This window comes from Sminthopsis crassicaudata, chromosome 1 (genome assembly GCF_048593235.1).
Source record: "Sminthopsis crassicaudata isolate SCR6 chromosome 1, ASM4859323v1, whole genome shotgun sequence".
In the NCBI taxonomy this organism is placed as follows: domain Eukaryota; kingdom Metazoa; phylum Chordata; class Mammalia; order Dasyuromorphia; family Dasyuridae; genus Sminthopsis; species Sminthopsis crassicaudata.
The window spans coordinates 354,207,592-354,227,321 of record NC_133617.1 but is presented as its reverse complement, the minus strand read 5'-3'; the positions used below and the strand labels follow the sequence as shown (position 1 = coordinate 354,227,321).

Sequence of the window (19,730 nt, the reverse complement as noted above, 5' to 3'; positions counted from 1 at the left end):
TAATACAATCATTTTGGAAAGCAATTTGAAATTATGCAAAAAATGACTAAATGATCATATAATTTAACACTGCTAGGCATTCAGTCTGATAAAAATAAAGGTTTTATATATATATTCAAATATTAATAGCAGAGCATTTTATGTTGGCACAGAATTGGAAACAAAGCAGATACACATCAATTAGATAATCTCCCCTGCCCAATTCCTATTTTCCAGGAAAAAAATTTTTTTACAACTTTGTAATTCTGAGAGAGAGATGAAAAAGGAGACAAAATAGGTAATGAAAAAAACAAGAGGTCAATGAAATAAAGAAAATAGAGCAGAAGGAAGTTCAAAGGACAAACACAAGGACAGTGTTGTGCTAATTTTATTATATTCTTTAAAAAACAAGTTACAGCTACTAAAGGTTCATGGTTTAATATACATTATACTTTCTGTTCTTGGTATGTAGAAATATTCATTTACCCAGTTTTTAGCAATAAAAAAAAATTTGAAATAAAAATGGGGGGCAGCTAGATGGCACAGTGGATAGAGCACCAGTCCTGAAATCAGGAAGACCCGAATTCAAATTTAACTTCCTACCTGTGTGACCCTGCATAAGTCACTTGACCCCAACTAAGCTCAGCAAAAATAAATAAATAAAATAAAAATGGAGAGGGAGGCTAGAATAGATAATCTTTAAGGTCACTTCCAACTTAAAAATTTGTGATTCCCCAAATCAGAAGTGAGCATAGATTATAAAGAATGGGAACAATATAGATAATTAAACATTATTAAGCCCTTTAATTTGGAAGATAGTTCTGTGAATAAAGCCTTGCTTGTAAGCACTCCTATGGATCTTTTGGTCCTACCCTTTTTAATTCTTAAAGAGATCTCTTTAGACTTCCATGTGGGTTCCAACAAGTTTTAGTCTAAGGCTGAGACAATGGTAAGGAAATATCAATGTCAGCAATCCTAGAAAATGGAAATGTATAGAAAGTAAATAAGAGAACTTTTTTGCAAATACTGGTATCTATAAACGCAAAGTTAATGTCTAAGCTCAAAATTTTAGGGCAAACATCTAGAATAAGTAAAGATAATGTAGGAAGTCATGATGGTATGCTTGAATAGGAGATAAATGGATAAATCTGAAAAAGAAATAGGAAGTTAATGGTTCCTGCTTGAACTCAGCATATTGTGCAAAATGGGGAAAAAGAGAATGAACTCCAATTTATTAAGTCAAGTAAAAATAGAAGTTGTCAGGATATATAATAAGAAAATTCAATCCATATTATAGCCATATATATATAAATATATAAAATCCATATATAGAAAAATATATGATGTAATGAAATTAAAGTAAGGTGCACAAAAATCAAAATCAAACTGGAAAAGTTACATGTAAAGGAGAAAAGAGAAAAAGAACAAATACAATTATATAGAGGTAAATAATAGGGTAAGTGAAGAGTAAGAATAAGAAGTTTCAAAAGATGAGTGAATGAACAGAGCAGAGGAGGAAACCAAAGTAGCAGGGTGGTAGAAATTGTGACAACAGGTCAGAAAAGAAAAAATCCACTGAATTGAAACTGCTTAGGCAGGAAAGGCATAATAGAAAATTAGAAGAATTAGGAAACAAGAACATAAAGGAAAACACAGAAAGTAGAATGGGAAAGATCTTAATGAGAAGAGGGAAATAACTGTGTGAGGTATTTAAAAATAGAATGGACAATATACTAGCTTAATTCTCTTCTTATGTCTCACTGTTTCATTCATGTCTTCTACTTCCATACCCTAAATGTGGGTATTCACTTTAAGGTCTTCTTTCTTCTCAAAGAGTATGTCCAGTTTCATTGTTTCAAATAATGGCTTTATGATGAGGACTCCAAAATTTCTATCTCAATTCCATAATTCTCTCTTTTTTTTTTTTTGACAGTACATATGCATATGCAATTTTTTACAACATTATCCCTTGTACTCCCTTCTGTTCCAAATTTTTCCCTTTCTTCCCTCCATCCCTTCCCCTAAGATGGCAGGCATTCCCATACATATTAAATATGTTATAGTATATCCTAGGTACAATATATATGTGCAGAACCAAATTTTGTTGTTGTTGTTGTTGCAAAGGAAGAATTGAATTCGGAAGGTAAAAATAACCTGAGGAGAAAACCAAAAAATGCTAACAGTTTACACTCATTTCCCAGTGTTCCTTCTTTGGGTGTAGCTGATTCTGTCCATCATTGATCAATTGGAATTGGATTAGATCTTCTCTTTGTCGAAGATATCCACTTCCATCAGAATACATCCTCATACAGTATCATTGTTGAAGTGTATAATGATCTCCTAGTTCTGCTCGTTTCACTCAGCATCAGTTGATGTAAGTCTCTCCAAACCTCTCTGTATTCATTCTGTTGGTCATTTCTTACAGAACAGTAATATTCTATAACATTCATATATCATAATTTACTCAACCATTCTCCAATTGATGGGCATGCATTCAATTCCATAATTGCCAACTCTTAGATCCATAAAGCCATATTTGTGGTTTTAACCTCAATTTTAATTATAGATTCAAAAAAACATACTCATGATCTCTGGTTTCACTACTCCCAATAACTAAAGCTTAAAAATATGGAGTCATTTTTCTTCGTACCTTACATTTAATTTAATTCAATTAATCAGAATTTACTGTATGTTCATCTACTGGATCCTATCAATCCTTCAAATATTACTTTTCATTTATATACTTTTATTCTTTTAAACATTCTTACATACTTTTCAGTGTAATTTCATATCTATTATTTTATTTTTGCCACAGATAACCCCATATTGTAAGCAAAAACTTGAATAAAGACAATCAGAGAAGACAAATGATTTTCCCAAGACCACACAAAGATGATGTAAGAGGAGCTGATGGCAAAACCAAAGATCCTCTATTTAGTCCAAGGTTTCTTAAATTTCCTGTGATTTCTCCACTCCTCCTAAGGACCTCATATTATGTTCAGTCTGGTTTGCTGTTCTCACAGGATCTCCTTTCCAGCAGCAGTTTTTATCTCCCTAGTCTAATCCTGCTCATGGCTACTAAACTAATCTTCCTAAATCTCTATAAATATTTGCTGACTGGTTGACAGAAATAATCTCTTAATAATGTCACTTCCCTGTGAAGAACCTAAAATGGATTTCAGTAGATTATTTGGTCAAGCCCATACTATTCATGATGATATCAAAGTTCTTTCCAAACTGTTCCCACTTTGCTTTTCCAAATTTACCATTCTTGATCAACCACTCTACTTTCTATTACAATCTAGGGTATCATTTTTTTCTTACAAATCACATGCTTGCTTATTCTCATCTGTAACCTTTTCATTTTACTAATTCAGGTATTTGGGGCTTCTCTCTATTTTGTTAAATCCAAACAAATCAAGATGATGTGGACTTTGGCTTACTCTCTCTTCCCTTATCTGGAAGAAGACCATCTGGTTATTATCAGACATAACCAACCATCCTGTTTGCATAGAATAATTTCTAAGTAATAATTTCTAATAATTTCTATCAGCCTTCATTGTCTATTCCTCAAACCTCTGAACATCTTTAAACGACCTTTGAAATACTGATTAGCATATCTTTAGACAGGTCTAGACTCAGTCTGCCAGGTGTATTCCTTCTGGTTCCTCTTTGATCCCTCCCTCTGAGCTATCAAACTCTTCCCTTTCTCCCCCCTGAGAAATCCTCAAGGTTGTATTTTCCCTACAAAGGATCTGCTCATGATGAAGATCTTTGCTAAATCCTTTCCATGACTAAATCCATTATGAAGGGTCTCTTCTCTCCTCTCTTCTTTTTTATTTCTCTCTCTTTCTCTCCCTCCCCTCATAGTATCTTCCCTTTAATGGGATCTTTCTACTTACTATATAACTAATTCTGGTTTGCTAAACTGCTCTATGGATCTAACCTGCCCATAGAGCATATCCAGGCCTCATGGAGTATTCATTTAATGGACTCTTCTGTTAGGTTCTTACTAAATGCTAATGAGATAATGAGATATTGGGTTTTTACTAAGTGCTAAGTCGGTACTTGACAATTTTCTAGTTCCGGCCTTTCCTGGTAGTTCGACTTGTGAATTCCTGGAAGAGCTTGTGTGCTTGGGAGGAGCAAGTTCATTGGTTGAAGTGGTTCTTCCCAGAAGCCCTTGCATTATCCCACACCCATTCTCTGGGAGGATAAAGAGGGCACCATTCCAGAGATAGACAGTCTCTGCTTTAGACCAGGCTTGAAGCGGCTCTCTGCAGGAAGGGAAGTCACTTCTCTGGACGACAGTTAATGGCAACTGTCTGGAGACAACGGTTCTCTACAGGAAGAAGAATCTGTCGGAGAGATTTGAGTTGTCACATCAGTTCTCCTCCCAGAGAAGCGATCGGCAGCTTCTGGAGACAACAGCACGTTACACTCTTCCAAATTCCTTTCCTTGGTAACACTGTTACTCTCCCAAATCTATTTTATATGTACTATTTTACCTATGCCTATTTTTATAATGCCTATTTTACCTCTTCATTTTGTCTATAACCTCCTTTCCTAAATAATCCTATCTTTTGGTAAAGAGAATGGCCATTGCAAATTTGTCACATATTTGTTTCAAACTAGGAATTGCTACCCTGAACTTATCAAAAGCCCTAGCTAAAGTATCTCCATCTATATCAATTCATACTGATCTCTTTTTTCCCTTACTACTGACGAGGGGACCCTGGAAAAGTAATGCTGAAGAAACTAAGGCAAGATAGAGATTAGAGAGCATTTAATAATTTATTTAAAAGGGAGATATTTACTGGGACCAAATGGATCCATCGTTTGTCCCAGGGCTGAATAAGATTATCGTCTCCAAGAATCCAGCAAACAATGTGAATTCTCAATGACATGTATACACATGGCTCAGACTCAGGGGGTACATTGAGGCAGGGGCAGAGTCAGGGTGCTGGGATCAGGAATGGAACTCTCATAGAGTGGGGTGAGCCTCCAGAGAGGGGGATGACATAATAGGGGGAAGAACCCCAGAGATGGGGAGAGGCATCTTGATAAGATAGTATCTGATATTCAAATAGCTTGGGACAAGGAGAGGCATTCTGATATTCTAAAACATAAGATATTTTATCCTTATCAAATATTCTGATTCAGAAGGAGTAATGGTTTCCACAGGACTGAGAAGACACTTACAAACTGAAGCAGAATACTTAGGGAAACTGGGTGAGGAAAATTAGGGAAACTGAATAAATGACAATAAAAGAGAACTGTGGTATAACAGAAACTTTCTCACTTTCTCTCTCGGACTTTGGGGGAAAACTTGGGAAACTTACTCAGTGAAGCTCTCTCCTTAGAGACCTGCCCCAGGGAATCAAGATAAAGTGGTTTTATTCTGTTATCTGGGTGGGACTAGTTGATTCCAGGACCACTCCTACTTAGCCCAGCTGGAGATGAGATTTCTATCCAATCTACTGAGTTGGAGATTAGTCCAGGGACACTCATTCAATTCCAAGATTCTCTGTTCTGATTCCAGCTCCAACTGCTCCCAGCCCCCACCAAGAGCTGCCCATAAAATAAGTTTCCTTCAGTTCAATATCTTGCAGAGGATCTAAAAGCAGGAATCATGCCAAGGAACCTCTCTCTCCCTTTAGCATAGCTGAGGCCCTCTACACACTGAAAAGACTTTCTCTTTTCAGCGCTACTTCCTCTTTATCTCTCTCACCCATTTCCCTAATAGGACCTTATTTACCTCTGTCAGGATTTCTCTGCTAGATCTTTACTTCTCTGTCTAGACCTTGTTACTAAGGAAGTCAGCCTGCAAAAGCTGACTTCACAGTTCTAATAAACTTCTTTTTGACAGTTTAACTTTTCAGGTTCATAAATTCATTTAGGAAGGACCTACACTGACCAGTGGGGAGTTCCCACAACTCTTTGCCCTGCACGGAACCTCATCATTTTTGGCTCCCTGACCAGGAACCAATGGGAGCCAAACCTCATCAGTACCAACAGCATTTACAATTCATACCATATCAATCTGGCACAATCATGCATTGCTTTGTAGTGTTCTTTTAAATTTTTCACATGTACGTGGTTTGACGTCACCATCTATTAGTCAGAATGTACAAATCAGAAACATTCATTACTCTCTGAATCTATTCTTCTGGATATATTGAAATGTACAGAAATGAACAAATTTGTAAAATTGTTTCCAGAAATATATTTACCCCACAAAAAGCTTTCCTTGATTTCTATTTTTTAGCATCCTAAGTTTCCTTTAAATTTTGCTTCAATTTAGTAGTTTGCCTCCATTTAGTGGTTTTTTTCAACCCTTGGGAGCTTGCTATGACAGACCAAGGGATTCAGGCTAAAACATTTTTTAAACCAGTAAATAATTGCCCAATTATAAAACAAATATATTTTCTTCTTCTGACAATGGATATGTATATATTTGTATCATATAATTGATGAGGTAAATACCTAACAATGAGGTATATGCCTCAATAAGATTAAGTGAGGTCTAGTGGCAGGATTTGGGGTATAGGGAGTCATATGGAGCTCCCCTGCAATCCCTTAGGATTCGGTGCAAGGATACAAAGTTAAGTCAGGCCTAGTGGCGGTGAGAGTCCCCTCTAAATGAATTTATAGGCTGAAAACCTAGATGGGTAAAAAGATGTTTATTGCCAGGTTTGGAAGCAAGGTTAAGGTCTGGTTAGTAAAAGGCATTAGATAGAGGAAGATACACACCAACATCAGCAGCAGGGACAGAGGGTCTCTGATGCAAGGCAATTTGGCTGGCATCTTTCAACTCTCTGACCAAAGGACGACTCCCCCTTTGCTGCTTTTATCTGCTTGAAGAAGTAATGGGTGGAGCTCAGGTTGATTCCTAGAAGGCCAGATTTTTTGGCAGGCTTTTCAGATAAGGAAGGTTTTGGGGAAACCTGAGCTGATAATTGGGGGTTGGGCTATCCAAGCCAGCTCAGATCCGGTGGGGGGCTGGGTACAAGCCCAAACTGACTCAGATACTGATCTCTCCCCTTGAGGTTTTGACCAGATCTTGTAAATCAAAGGTACAAGGAATCTTAAAAGGGGCTACTCCGGCAACATAATGATTCAACTTGTAGGGTTTGTTTCTGCAGTAATTCAAAATATATTATGAATAGGATATTAAATTACTTTTGGAATTCATGAGGATTTTTTGTTTTATTTTGCTTTGCAGAAAAGGGTTTGTGGGACAAAAAATAGTGATCAAAATAATAAAAAACAAACCAAAATAAAACAAAAACCCTTTCCTGTTCCTCCATAAATTATCCAGTACTTACTTTATCTATGTAAATTTTATATCCTCTTAAGAAGAATAGACTCCTTGAGGGCAAGAACCATTTTGTTTAGGTCACTGTATCTTTTTTTTTTTTTTTTTCTGAGGCTGGGGTTAAGTGACTTGTCCAGGGTCACACAGCTAGGAAGTGTTAAGTATCTGAGACCAAATTTGAACTTGGATCCTCCTGAATTCAAGGCTGGTGCTCTATCCACTGCACCACCTAGCTGCCCCCTAGGTCACTGTATCTTGCCTCCACCATAATCCTTAATATGTACCATAGACATTTAACAAATGTTTATTGAATTGAAAGCTATGATGCCCATATTGTCAATATTAAGGTAAAATTTATTCTTATTACTATATGCAGTCAAGAAAAGTAAATATGTACAATTTGATAAATAACTATGACTGATTTAAGACCCAGGCATCATCATCATCATCTATAAAAGGCCAAGAGTAGAATTCTCTTCATACTTACCTATTAATAGCAGCATTAAATAAGCAATAAAAAGAGTCAAATGAGTTAATGAATTGTGATATTCTGTTTCTCTAAAATATAATATTGTTCTCTGGGAGGAGATCTCTTGGGGAATTTCTGGGGAGACAGCCTTAGTTTTAGTTCCAGTACCAGTAATTCCCAAAATGCAGCCAGGAGTTAAAGTCTGGATCCTACATTGTGTCAAAGCCTTGACTCTTTTCCTGAGGCCCAGTTAGCTTCAGGCTCTAGCTCCCTCTGCATCCAAAGCCTCCAGCCAGCATGAAGTAGACATGGGAATGAATCAGACTTTGCCTCCAAGAGTGTGGGATTGTGGGTTTCCCAGAATTCAATCCTAGATGTGAATCTCCAGGAAGTACATGAGCAGGCTTTTCCTTTAGACTTGTGAATCTGCTCTTGTCCAAGTATCCCCAGCCAGCACCACAGTAGAATCTTGAATCCCAGAATTCCTGAATCCTGGCTCCTTATATCTTTCCAAAGAATGGGCTTCTGGGTACTCCATAGGCTTGTAGGAACTCCTTACAGAACTAATGATGGAGTTCCTTTAAAGGTGTTAACTCCTTTCAGAAGTCTAAAGGTGTGAACTCCTTTAAAGGTGTGAGCCAAATACATTACATTGTAATCCTAACAATGAATGAGCCAAAAACTGAGAAATCAGACACACAGAAAGTGGACAAACGCTGGCCACCTCTAAGTCATTAAGGTTTGATTGCAATTAATTTTCATTTTCAATATTGCTACATGATATTTTAAGCATCATGATCTAGGAACCAAAATATAAAAGATTAATAATTTCTCTTAGGTTCACTAAAATTCTAATAGTATATAGATGATGAAATCACACACTCCTACCCCCCAATTTGCCCAAATCTCTTATCACGATATTTTGTTTAATCTTGAATGGCAAATTTTAAATGTCATTCAGGACCAACTGAATACCACTTGTATTTGCATTCCTTAAAAAGTAGAAAAACATTAACCTTTTGTTTTATTGAATTAAAATGCCACGGAAATGCTGATGTAGTCTTTGGAGACTAAAATACTTTTACAAAGAAGAATAGCTGTCATTTATTAGACACAAAGAACAATTACTTGATAGGATGCTTTCTGACAAAAAGCAGATTGGTATTCTCATCATAGGAAAGGCATTGTAAAAAAAAAAAAAAAAACCCAGCACAGACCTCTGAGACTTGAATAATTTAAAGCTGCATTTGGTGCAATTTGAATTTTTCTTTAGGGAGGCAAAGTTAAATACCTTTAATTTGTTCTAATTATTTCAAATTTGCAAGTTAATTATGGCTGATCATTAAATAACAAAAAGGACTATCGTCTCCATAGAGTTTTACCTCCTACCCTCTGCATTACTTAAGCTAGATTTTAGTATGCATGAATTAACTTTCTAAATAATCACACGGTTTGACTAAATGGCTCAGTAAAATGAGCTCTGATCCTCAGAATAAGCATTAATGGACATTAGAAATGCTACTGGGACCCATGTTACTTACATTATAAGTATTTTTAATGGAGTCTTATTTACTAATCTTTATGTACTGTTCAAGTTAGGGCACCATATAGATACATTATTCTGTTTTTACTAAAGAAAAAGTCCATTCTTTGAGACAATAAAAACAAATGTTCATTTAAAGCCAACTAAATTCATTTTTAAATTAATGCAGGAAAATGATGATGGAATGTAACTTGTTTTAGTTACTCATCTCAATGAATCAATCTACTATAATGGTCAGCTTGGTCTATAAATGGAATTTTACAGACCTACTGATGCACTAAGCTTCTCATACAGTTAAAGAAGTTCAGTTTTAGCCACAGACTGGCACTTACAATCCACCTGCTGCTTTCAGAAACAGACTCAGCTGTTTTCTGAAATAGGGCCAGTATTTACTCAGTTGGTTTCTTGTTACTAATTCTTTAGATTGCTTTTCATGACTGGAGCCACTAACCACACAATAATTTCATATTTTTCTCATATATTTTCTTTTTAAATATGGTAAAGAAGTTTACCTCAACCTCTCCAAAGACAGACAAACCTATAAACATAGGCTTCATGAAATTATATGAAGAAAAGAATTTCCTCTCCAGATCAAAGGTTTTTATCCTGGGCTACATGGATAATTTCACTGGTTCTATGAATTTTTTAATTATTTTGATAACTCATGATGAATATAATTGGCTTCCTTTGTAATCCTATGTACTTTATTTTATTCAGTTAAAAAGAGCATTTGAGAAGGTTCCATAGTCTTTATCTGACTACTGTTTGGGGAATTCATGACATAAAAAAAAGCTTAAGAACCTCTAGTCTGGATAAAATGTCCCATCTTGAGATCCTTGCCTTTTACAATCCAAAATAGTTAAAAATAACTCTTCAGCAAACTTCAGCTACTATGAAAATATATTTTAACACTGAGTTGTTTCCAAGTCTTATCTTCTCTATGGTCAACTTCATGCTACTGAAAAACTTTATTTTATTCAAAAGGAAAGAAATTTTTTAAAAAATGGATATTAGTCTGGGGAAGATATCTAGTCTAAAATTCTCATTTTATAGATAATAAAATAGAAGCTATGATAATAACAAATCTTGCTTTGGACACCCAGCAGATATCTGCAATTCTACTGGTCTAATTTCAGAGCTATATTGAGAAACTTCCTTAGCCTCATGGATAAGAAAACTGCTTTAAGGGAAGGTCTCATCTAATCAAGAACCTTGCAGATTAAAAACACTAGGAATAAATAAAGACTTCTGAAAGCTAAACAGGATTCTACCATTAAGAAACTGTGGCATAGATAATAAACTGGACATAAGCAAATCACATAAGAAGTAATGATGAAAATATTTTTAAAAAATTAAAAAGTGGCTAAAGATTCCTTTTAAATATAAAGTCCAAGTATAGAAACAATACAAGGAATTGATGGCAGAAAGTCTGAAGTACCAACTAGTTTGAAAAACTAAAGATACTTAAGAGCAGCAGTCAAGATATCCAGTCATACAACTAAAGTGAGGCACAACAGAAAGATGGACTAAATGCTGCATTGCTACTTTTAAAAAGATTTTAAAAAAACTTTTAAAAACGTCTTCTAGTACAGTGGGTTGCTGTTCATCCCTTTTCTGAGAGAATCAAAGATATTATGGGTGGATGAACTGGATTTAAGAGAGGCAGAATTAAACAAAGTTGTCAGTCTCACTCTCTTCTTCAGTCATTGAATTACAATAGCAAGAAAAAAGTTATCACTAGTGATGGCCCAGGATGCACTGGATAAGTCTGATGTCTGACCAAGCTCTAAGCACCCCAGAGCACATCTTTAGTTGCCTTCTTGATTGTTGGAAGAAATTATTCTTCTCTGTCCACTCTAATGAGGGAAATTTTAACGTTTAAGATATACATTTCCTATATTCCTATATTAATTTAAATGTTTAAGATATACATTTCCTATATTCAGCAAAGGGTTTGAAATCTGCTGGTTACCCTCAACTTGGTTTAGTCATCTGCCATGATTGTTTTACTGGGGTGCAGCTGCTCTGCATGCTATAGCTTCTTGGTGCCTACCACAGGTAAATTTATTTACAAAGGATTTTTGAGAAGACATGAATGGATTCCTGAAGAAAGAATGTAGAAGATGAGAAGACATGGATGGAACCACCTGCACCAATGGAAGTTGTACTTGAATATGATGACATTAAAGATCCACTCAAGTATTGAATGCAAAGCTTAAAATCTAAAAATAGTCTAATGCAAGAATCAGACTTGCATTATGTAGGTTAAAAAAGTATATAAACTTAAGCCTCTTTTAGTAAAAGAGTTAGACCTATCTCAGGCTGTCTGGTGTTGCAGGTTCAGGAATACATATGACATGAGACACTAGAGCAAGTGAAGATTTTTGGAAAACAAGAATATATCAATTACTAATTCCACTGCCATTCACTGAAACAGTTCTTCTTTGCCCCTGTCCTTGAAGGAAAAAACAATTAAGCAGAAAAATAGTATTTTGAACAAGGGAAGAGAGAGGTAGGGAAGCAAAAACAAAACAAAATAAACAAAAAAATCTAGTTAAAGGTATGAAGTCACAATGTTTCTTTTCAGAAAAACCAGAAATTATTCTGTCTTCTTTCAATGCTGATGAGAAAAGCATCTCACTTCTCTTTGGGAAGCAATGATTAGAAAGAATGAATGAAGCAAAAGACAGAATGCATCACAGAATCAAAGAATATTAGCATAGGAAGTAACCTTAGAGGTTAAATGATTTAACCCTACTTGAAACATAAATCTTCTTTATGATACCCCTGATCAATGGGCATCTATAGTCTTAGATTTGAAGATTTTCTAATGCTAGGAGATTAACTACTTCTCAAAACTTCCTATTTTAAATTCTAGTTGTTTTGTTGTTTTTTTAAATCTTGGCTCTCCCCATTCCCCCAATCCTCTGCCCATGTGAAGTCCCCCTTCTAACAAGGAAAACTGTAAAGCTAAACTGATGAGCTAATGAGCTAATCTGATGGCATTTACAAAATTTCCTTCCCATCATTTCTTAACTCTCTATCAAGAGAAGGCAGGGACCTAGGTTAGTCATTGCAATTTAACTGAGTTTAGTGCATTTTAATCATTCCTCATATTCACTTACATTACTATAGTCACTGTGCAAATTTTACTTCTTTTTACATTAATTCCTAAAATACTTTAAATCATTAATCAAGACTGTAGGCCCAAAGGCCTGGTTTCAGTGGAAAAAATGAAGGAGGCCAGGCCAGCCACCAGGAACCTGTCAGATGATGGAATTGAATCTCTGGAGTTTTTTTCCTGGCTTAAATGCTCTATTCTAAGTACAAACCAATCATTATATCACTAGGAAACCATTATTTATTGTAAGATTAAATCAATCATACTGAACTTAGAGAATTATTAAGCACCATGCTAAACTAGATAACCATTGTCTCATCAATTCCACTGATTTAACATCTTGTAATAATCCTTGTTTCAGAGTTCTGGCCCATAACATATCCTGCTTTCTTTTGTTTTAGAACATAAGGTGGTCACACCCTCCCTGACTTCTCAAGGAGGTGAGAACCCCAAAAAGGAGGTGATCACATCTTCCCTGACTTCTCAAAAAAAGGGGTGAAAACACTAAAAAGGAGGTGATCACACCTTCCCTGATGTCTCAGGAAGGGAGATAAAAACACCAAAAGGAAATGGGGAATCAAATCAGATTAGCAGGTTTCTGAAGAGTCTCACTTGAAACAGGTATACATAAATCCATCAACATGGGAGGTATTGCAAACAACATGAACCAACCTAGAAATAGTCCAAAACCAATCTAGTGTCCATTACTTCACATGTGTAGGGAATCCAACAATTCCTGCAAGTTTTGAAGTCCTGCATCGGACTTATTATGTGCAAAGGAATCCAATGATTCCTACAGATGATGAAGACCTGTATCAGTCTTATCATGTCTCAGGGAATCCAATGTTTCCTGCTGGTTTTAAAGTTCTGCAACAGTATTATGAATAATTTTTCATCTTAGGGAATCTAATGATTCCTGCTGGTTTTGAAGTTCTATAATAGTTTCATTATCAGACACACTCTTTCATTGTCAGATGTTTCTTAGGTCTGCTTCTTTGTTTCAAGGTTTTTCTTTTTTTCTGTCTTTCTCCAGGTGCTTGTTGGAACCCATCTGATTCCTTCTCCATCGGTAGAGATACAAGCAAACCCTCTCCCCCAAGCAGCTAACCTATCTGGTCCCTTCCATTCACCACTTTCTGGATCTCTCCACATCACCTGGCAATTATCCAAAGATAGTGGAGCTGCTCGCACTGGACACTGTCCTTCTGGAAAGTTATAAAACCTGTCTGCTGGAGCCAGTGCATCTTTATCAAAAATTTCAAAAAATTAATGATATAGAGAATTAAATCTAGAAGTTCTATAGTGTTACCTGTGGCTCCCCCATTCTTTTGTTTTTGGAGGAAGACTTAATGTCTCTGTTTCTCCTCTCTACTAATGCCTGTCCTTGAGGATTAAAAGGTATGCCCAGTGGTGTGTATAATATGATACTGTGCACAAAAGTGTGCAAAATGTTTAGAAGTACATGCAGGTCCATTATCTGTTTTTATTGCTTGTGGCACACCCATCACTGCAAAGGCTTGTCTAAGAAATTCAGTGACCACTTGGGCTGTCTCTTTGGTTGCTGGTATTGCAAAAGTGAATCCTGAAAAGGTGTCTACCACAACATGGATAAAAGACAGATGACCAAAAGATTTATAATGGGTCACATCCATTTGCCAGACTTCATTGGGTCTCAAAGCATGAGGGTTCTTCCCTGGAGGGAGTGTAGGAGTATGGAAAGGAAGACAATCTGTACAGCTTTTTACTATGCTCCTTAGCTGCTTCTTTTTTATCCCAAATTGCAAATGTAAAGCTTGAGCAGCCTGATGATATTTAGAATGAAATTCTTGGGCTTTTTGAAATAAAGGAATATTGGCTAACATAATCAAGAAGGCTGCCTTTGAATTTCCATCAAAAATAGGACTTGGAAGTCCACTATGAGAGTGGACATGCAAGATATAAATCTTACCTGGATGCTTTCTCACTTGCTCTTGAAGTTCCTTAAAGAGCTGAAAATTTTATATGGGCTCTGGCAATACTTTGTACCACACCTATTGAACAGGTTGAATCAGATATTATATTTACATTTCCTGGATAATAAGAGCTAGCATGATTGCATACAATTCATTCTGCTGAGTGGACTTAAAAGAAGTTCTGACTACTCTTATAGTTAAGTCATGAGAGTATATAGCACAAATATTATGTTTGGATGCATCTGTAAAAATAGTTGATCCTTCATGTATACATATATTGAATTTAATTCATACTTTAACATATTTAACATGTATTGGTCAACCTGCCATCTGGGGGGGAGGGGGAAGGAGGGGAAAAATTAGAACAAAAGGTTTGGCAATTGTCAATGTTGTAAAATTATCCATGCATATATGTGGTAAATAAAAATTAATTAATTAAAAAAAAGAAAAGAAAAAAATTTTAAGAACCAGCTGGGGGGGAGGGGAAATGAAAAAGGGCAAATTATACATTTTAAAGTTTACTCTGCATTATTAATATTTTATTTCTCTTGATTGTCTAGAAAAATCAATAAAACAATAAGCCCTGAAAAAAAAAAAAAAAAAAAAAAGATAGTTTATCCTTTAAGAGGAATCTTAGAAACCTTTTCTTCAAAAACCTTTTCTTCAAAAATCCATTGCCAATTATAAAATAGCCAGGTTACCTTTAATGGCAACCCATGTGTAAATTTTTGGCGCTGTGGCCAACAAAATTTGCCACTCTGGGATGGTTTCACAGCATACATTAATTTGTGCATTGGTAGAAAATGTGTATATCTTGTCAGATCTTATCCTGAAATCCTGATAATTGTACTGCTCCCTTAATGCCTTTAATAAAATTCTTCTACCCACAAGCACTGGGTAAGGAGTAAGTCTTTGTTCTGGTTGTGTTGGGAGGTTCACCCACTCTATCACACTGTCTCCTTGTTGAAGGACTGCTGTGGGTGCCTCTTTTGTAGCAAAAACTGATATTTCCAAGGGTTTTTGAATGATTCTTTCAATTACACTGGATAAAGCCAGTTCAGCTTCTCTCAAAGCTTCTCCAGTTTCTTTTGTAAGCTGGCGTGGTGAGTTTAAAGCAGTGTCTCCCCTTAATATATCATATAATTGTTGTAACTAATTGGTAGTTAAGCCCAACACTGGATGAATCCATTGGATATCTCCTATTAATTTTTGAAAGTCATTTAAGGTGTTTAACTTCTCTGTTCTTAAAGAAAGCTTTTGTACTCTGAGTGTCTTAGGATATACTTCATATCCTAAATATTGAAAAGGAGCATGTCTTTGAATTTTTTCTGGAGCTATATGCAATTTGTAGTTCCTTAGTATCTCTATGGTCTTTTGTAGACATGCTTCTAACATTTGCTCCTCAGGTGCACATCCCAATATATCTTCCATGTAATGTAATAACATAACTTTTGGAAATGCTTTTCTTACTGGAGTAAGAGCAGCAGCAACATACATTTGACACATATTTGGGCTATTTTTTATTCCTTGAGGCAAAACTGTCCATTTATATCTTTTATAAGGCTCAGCTAAGTTAACATTGGGCACTGAGGAGGCAAATCTTTTTATATCCTCCTTATCTAGAGGGATAAAATAGAAACAATCCTTAATGTCTATAACCCATAGAGGCAACTCTAGGCAACTGAGAAGGAAATGGAAGTCCAGGCTGAAGAGTTCCCATAGTTTCCATCTGTTCATTTATGTTTCTTAAATCAGTCAACATCCTCCATTTTCCAGATTTCTTTCTTACAACAAATACTGGGAAATTCCAAGGACTTAGAGAAGGTTGTAAGTGTCCTTAGTCAAGTTGCTCTTGCACTATATATATTAGGCCTAAATTTTATCACTTGTTAAGGGTCATTGTTCTATTTCATTAGAATTGTACTTAACTCCTTTCTTGTCTATTTCTTCATCCTTTTCACCTAGTTTGTCAGTATCCTCCCCCTCCTGCACTTTCTTCTTTTTCCTTATTCTAATACTTATATAATTTCTTTTTTTTTTTTTTTTTTTTTTTTTTTCATTTTTTAATTTAATTTTTATTTTATTTTATAATTATAACATTTTTTGACAGTACATATGCATGGGTAATTTTTTACAACATTATCCCTTGCACTTACTTCTATTCAGATTTGTTCCCTTCCTCCCCCAACCCCCTCCCCCTGATGGCAAGCAGTCTTATATATGTTAAATATATTACAGTATAATTTAGATACAATATATGTGTGTAGAACCGAATTTTTTGTTGCACAGGAAGAATTGGATTCAGAAGGTAAAAATAACAGTTTACATTCATTTCCCAGTCCTTTTCTGGATGTAGCTGGTTCTGTCCATCATTAATCAATTGGAATTGGATTAGCTCTTCTCTATGTTGAAGAAATCCACTTCCATCAGCATACATCCTCGTACAGTATCATTGTTGAAGTGTATAATGATCTTCTGGTTCTGCTCGTTTCACTCAGCATCAGTTGATGTAAGTCTCTCCAAGCCTCTCTGTATTTCTCCTGTTGGTCATTTCTTATAGAACAGTAATATTCCATAACATTCATATACCATAGTTTACCCAACCATTCTCCAATTGATGGACATCCATTCATCTTCCAGCTTCTAGCCACTATGAAAAGGGCTGCCACAAACATTTTGGCACATACAGGACCCTTTCCCTTCTCTAGTAGTTCCTTGGGGTATAAGCCCAGTAGTAGTATGGCTGGGTCAAAGGGTATGCACATTTTGATAACTTTTTGGGCATAATTCCAGATTGCTCTCCAGAATGGTTGGATTCTTTCACAACTCCACCAACAATGCATCAGTGTCCCAGTTTTCCCACAGCCCCTCCAACATTCATCGTTATTTGTTCCTGTCATTTTAGCCAATCTGACAGGTGTGTAATGATACCTCAGAGTTGTCTTAATTTGCATTTCTCTGATCAATAGTGATTTGGAACACTCTTTCATATGAGTGGAAATAGTTTTAATTTCATCATCTGAAAATTGTCTGTTCATATCCTTTGACCATTTATCAATTGGAGAATGGCTTCTTATATAATTTCTTAAAGCCAGTTGTATTGAGTTATATGTAAAAGTGTTTCATTAGAAATTGAATCAGTACCATTATCATTGTAGTATTGACATTGTTGCTCTCCTACTAATTTCCACTTGTCTGGATCTAATTCTTTTTCCTTTGAGAATCAAGGAGATGTGTATTGCAATGTTTCTAAAAGTTCAATGATCTGCTCCAAGTTACAATCAAACCTTGACTTTTAATGAGTTTAATTATGCTCTCTACACATTTTCCTTGAAGTGAAAAAGGCTCCTTTCTAAACATTTGTCCCATTTCAGCTGGAATACTACTTTAGCCCTTAACAAAGTTTCCTTCTTGTCTGTTTTATACTTACCCTAATTTCTGGGTCACGGAGACTTTTTCACTGAAATCAGAATAGGAGACTTTTTTCACTGAAATCAGGATCAGAAGGTTTTTCACTAAAATCAGGATGTGTCAGTTTAGATTGCTGATTGTAAATCCTTAGTCCCTGTTCAGGCCCCAAAATGTAATGTTCTTTGTTTTTCTGGAGATGTTTGGAACAGCCTTCCTTTCAGCAGAGTAATCACACAAGAATAGTCAGGTATTAAAAGTCCAAAAATCTTCATTGTCTCCTTCACCTGGTGCTCAGCTAGCTTTCTCTTGGCCTTCAGAGATTTGGTTTCAGTAGAGAAAATGCAGGAGGACAAGCCTGCCACCAGAAGCCTGATTGAAGATGGAATTGAAGCTCTCTGAGTTCCCCCTGGCTTATATGCTCTATTCTAAGTATAAACCAATCATTATATCACTAGGAAACCATTATTTGTTTTATCAAATGTCAGGTCATAGTGTTCATTTGTTTCTATATATTTTATATGTAATCTGTTCAACTGATTAACCATCTCTATTTCTTAATACAGTATCAAACTTGTATGATGAATGTTAGCTTTTTTGCACATTTTGAGATTTTACATTTGTTGTACCATCCCCCCTGCTTTATTTTCTATTTTTCCATTAATTTTTTTGACATTTTTGATCATTTATTACTCCAAATTAATTTATTATTTTTCCAGCTGTTTAAAGGAATCTTATTTTGGATTGATGGGCATGGCATGAATAAATGATTTAACTAGAGAACTATTAAGTACCATGCTAAATTAGATAACCATTGTCTCATCAATTCCACTTACTTAACATCTTGTAAGAATCCTTGTTTCAGAATTCTGGCCCATAATACTTCCTGACTTCAGACCCAGAATTTTATCCATTTTTCCATCTTGTTGCCTCTGATGAAGTTACAAAAAGAGAGAATATTCCAAGCTATTTCCACCAAGGAATTATAGGGTTCCTCTTTTTCTGTTCTCATGTGCGATCTGTACTTAATATCATCTCTGAATTAAATTTGATGTGGGAATTTTTTCTCCCTAATTCTCTCCATTTTCAGTTTAAAGCTCTCAGCTAGTATTTGGCTCAACACATTCTTCATTCATAAGATAATATGCCATACTTAGTCAAGAATTAGCCATTACAATATTTTGAACTATGATCTAAAACATTAAATCTTATATTTTGAACCATCTATATAGCTAGCTGTTCACTTTCAATATCTTCCTGTGCTTTTAAAAATCAATTTTATTTTATTTCTAGGTCTGAATTCTCTCTCTCCTTCTACCCATCTCACAATTAAGAAAAAAAACACTCAGTAATAAAAAGACATAGCTAAATGTATAGTTTCTGTGTACTGTATAGCCATCACTTCTCTGAGGGTATGTATGGGTTATTTTCCTCTTTAATTTTTTGGGGTATATACTACTGCTACTACTGGGATAAATGAAATGAAATGCAAAGTTTAAAATCTTTTTGGGGGTATAGTTCTAATATCCAGAATGGTTAGACCTATTCAGTTCAGTTCTAATACAGTGCATTAATATACCTGTTTTTCCCCACCTCCTCCAGCATTTTTTGCCAATTTTATTAAACTGAATATAAGGTATTAATAACTCAAGAGTTACTTTAATTTTAATTTTCCCCTAATTATTAATTATTTAGAGCAATTTTTAAGTGGCAGTTAGTTGCTTGGATTTCTTCTTATGAAACACAATGGTTTATGTCCTTTGGTCATTTATGAATTGAGGAATGGCTCTCATTTTCATTCTTCATTTATTATTTTCATTCTGTTCCGTATGTAAATTAGAAATGAGATCTTTGCTTGAAAAATTTGCTACAAAGATTTTTCCCTTTTTCTTTCTTCTAATTTCAGTTATTTTAGATTTTGTTTGTACAAAAATATTTAA

The 19,730-nt window shown here is 35.3% G+C and overlaps 1 protein-coding gene across 7 annotated transcripts in view; it reads right to left on the bottom strand.

The window, feature by feature from the left end:
* The window catches only part of KIAA1328 (KIAA1328 ortholog), a 525,281-nt gene that overhangs the window by 99,324 nt on the left and 406,227 nt on the right, over positions 1-19,730 (bottom strand). The window lies entirely within an intron of this gene.